The sequence below is a fragment of the Schistocerca cancellata genome, chromosome 1 (assembly GCF_023864275.1).
Source record: "Schistocerca cancellata isolate TAMUIC-IGC-003103 chromosome 1, iqSchCanc2.1, whole genome shotgun sequence".
NCBI classification, from domain to species: domain Eukaryota; kingdom Metazoa; phylum Arthropoda; class Insecta; order Orthoptera; family Acrididae; genus Schistocerca; species Schistocerca cancellata.
In genome coordinates this window covers 127,598,945-127,602,233 of record NC_064626.1, presented here as the reverse complement: position 1 = coordinate 127,602,233, position 3,289 = coordinate 127,598,945, and the positions used below count along the sequence as shown (strand labels likewise).

Sequence of the window (3,289 nt, the reverse complement as noted above, 5' to 3'; positions counted from 1 at the left end):
ATGTTATGTGTGTTCCGCTTGTGACACGTTGATGCCTATCCGTCATTGCATTTCCTGCCAACCCGTTTCAACATAGCCTGATGAATGGAGTTAACCGCACCGACTATACTGTGTCCCAACTGCTGTATGTGCATCACACGTGCACAAAAGAAAAAAAAATTCATTGGTGCAAGGTCAGGTGACCCGGGAGGCCACAACGTGAACGCCGTATCAATCAACGGAGCACGGCCAATCCAGCGCCGCTGAAGATGTTGGTTGTGGTGACTACGTAGGAAGTCGTGCCAATGCTCAGGGCTCTGTCCTGCAACAAAATGAAGTCGGGTACCTCTTTTGCTGACTGAGGCAACAACCAGATAAAAAGCATGTCGAGATAAGGCTGCGCCTATGATGGTAGATTCTGCGAAAAAGAAAGGGACAAAGGCACTGCGGTTGATTATGACTCAGAAAACATTACGTTTCGGGGAATCACGTTCATGTTCCAAAGTAGCATGCGGGTTTTGTGTATCGTATATTTTCAAATTGCACTTCTTAACTTGGCCACTGATATGTTGCTTCGTCAGAGAACACAAGTCTGTCTACGAAACCATCCACCTCCATCCATGTTAGAAAATCAATGCATAATTGTCTCCGTTTCTGTTTGACAGCTGGTTTTAGAAGAGCCTACAACATTTGAATTCTGGAAGCCGTGAACTGCAGGCGATGCTGCGACACACGCCACTCAGTTGATTGCGACACATTCAGTCCTCTGTTTGCACTACGCGTGGATTCTTTGCGATTTCTTTCGTAGATAGTATGAATGTTTGCCACTGCTTCATTCTCGACGGATGGACATCCTGTGGCCGACCGGGGTGGCCGAGCGGTTCTAGGCGCTACAGTCTGGAATCGCGTGACCGCTACGGTCGCAGATTCGAATCCTGCCTCGGGTATGTGTGTGATGTCCTTAGGTTAGTTAGGTTTAAGTAGTTCTAAGTTCTAGGGGGCTGATGACCTCAGAAGTTAAGCCCCATAGTACTCAGAGCCATTTGAACCATTTTTTTTGACATCCTGTGGTTTTCCTCTTCCGTAAGTATCCTGTGGTCTCGATTTTCTTTGCCCATCTAGCTATATTATGACGGTGTGGTGCCACTTTACCAAATTTGGTTCTAAAATGTCTTTGCACCATGATTACTGGCGATAGTTTTGGGTATTCTATCGGGGTACCAACGTTAAAAGCACTAAAGCCAGCGATGAACGACAACGGCGATATTCTATTGTTTCATTGTTGTCAAAAAAGCGGTGACGGTTAACCTTCCAGTCTGCATGGGTATTTGTGAAATTAAGGCGTTATTGTAGTCAAAGGAATACTTTCTTTTTGTCCCATTCATTTTGAATCACCCTGTATATACAATACTACTCCCGAACTGGACATGAAGGCCCAAAGGCAGCGACTGGCCGCCGAGTCATCCTCAGCCCACAGGCGTCACTGGATACGGATATGGAGGGGCATGTGGTCAGCACACCGCTCTCCCGGCCGATGTCAGTTTCCGAGATCGGAGCCGCTACTTCTCAGTCAAGTAGCCTCTCAATTTGCCTCACAAGGGCTGGGTGCATCCCGCTTGCCAACAGCGCTCGGCAGACCGGATGGTCACCCATGCAAGTACTAACCCAGCCCAACAGCGCTTAACTTTGGTGATCTGACGGGAACCGGTGTTACCACTGCGGCAAGGCCGTTGGCCTGTATATACACTGACGGAAAAAAAGTCGCCACAGCAAATAATAATTAATGTAGAGTAATGAAATTTCGGGAAAACATTTATATATCTAACATGATTAAGTGATTAACATTGTTGTGTCTAGACAAGACAGCCTAGACACAATGAGAGGAAGCCGAAAGGCACGCGCTTAAACTCACGCAGGCTGGCGTGAGGTCTGAAACAGGATACGTAACGAATGCTATAAAGAAAAGTACGTAGCTTCTGGAATACTCAACTTTAATCCACATTTGTAGAACATCGCTCTTGATGATACATTAATAGAATCTCAATATAAATTGAATACGGCGCCTTGCTAGGTCGTAGCAACTGTAGCTGAAAGCTATGTTAACTATCGTCTCGGCAAATGAGAGCGTAATTCTGAGTGAACCATGGCTAGCAACGTCGGCTGTACAACTGAGGCGAGTGCTAGTACGCCTCTCTAGACCTGCCGTGTGGTGGCGCTCGGTCTGCAATTACTGACAGTGGCGACACGCGGGTTCGTCGTATACTAGCGGACCGCGGCCGATTTAAAAGCTACCACCTAGCAAGTGTGGTGTCTGGCGGTGACACCACAAACATGATCACAGATTAATGTAAGCGTGAGATAAGATATTGCAAATACACTCCTGGAAAATGAGAAACTAACAGCATGAATTCGTCGTCCAAGCAGGGGGAAATATTACTGGTACATTCTCGAGGGCTCATACAACACTCGATCACACAGACGGAGCCATACGCAAGTGAGTCCAGTGAACAGAGCATAGCCGAGTGTTTCTAGGCGCTACAGTCTGGAACTGCGCGACCGCTATGGTCGCAGGTTCGACTCCTGCGTCGGGCGTGGATGTGTGTGATGTCCTTACGTTTCTTAGGTTTAAGTAGTTCTAAGTTCTAGGGGACTGATGACCTCAGAAGTTAAGTCCCATAGTGCTCAGAGCCATTTGAACCATTTGAACAGAGCATACACAACGTTAGCGCTAGTAGCGTGTGTACTAGAGATGGGCAAAACTGTTCTTTTCAGAGATCGGATCAGAACTGTTCACTCCCTGAAATGAATTAGCTCTTTTTCATGACTCACCACTCATTTACAATAGAAAATAAATGGAAGGCACATTGCCCTTTAAACTTGGTTTATTCCAGTACTATACCTGTATTTTGATCTTATTTGATCCTATTTTGTTAGTAACACAGATAATGAGTAAGAATTTTGTATTGTTTATTGACATTTCCACGATATGACAAAGTTTTTGATGATTGATTTATTTTGCACTATCGTGGTTTTTTGGGTGATCGGAAAATGTTGTAACTTGAGATTTACATTAACAATATATTTGGCTATAATGTATTAAAATTTCATAAACCTCATACAAATACATCGCAAGCCATGTATTTTTAAAGTGAACGTTTCCTTCCGAAGACGCCTAAAATCGCAAAATCCGTACCAGAATAAGAAAAAAATATATAAATTTGACTGTAAAACGAAAGTGCTGCATATAGCCTTATGCAGAGTAAAACAAGGAAAATATTGGTGTATCACATTTTGCGATACGTTTATCGGT

General features: G+C 44.6%; 1 pseudogene; it reads right to left on the bottom strand.

Annotated features, from left to right (window-relative positions):
* Window positions 1–1,596: 1,596 nt before the first annotated feature.
* LOC126102508 (5S ribosomal RNA) lies at window positions 1,597–1,714 on the bottom strand (annotated as a pseudogene).
* Window positions 1,715–3,289: the final 1,575 nt, after the last annotated feature.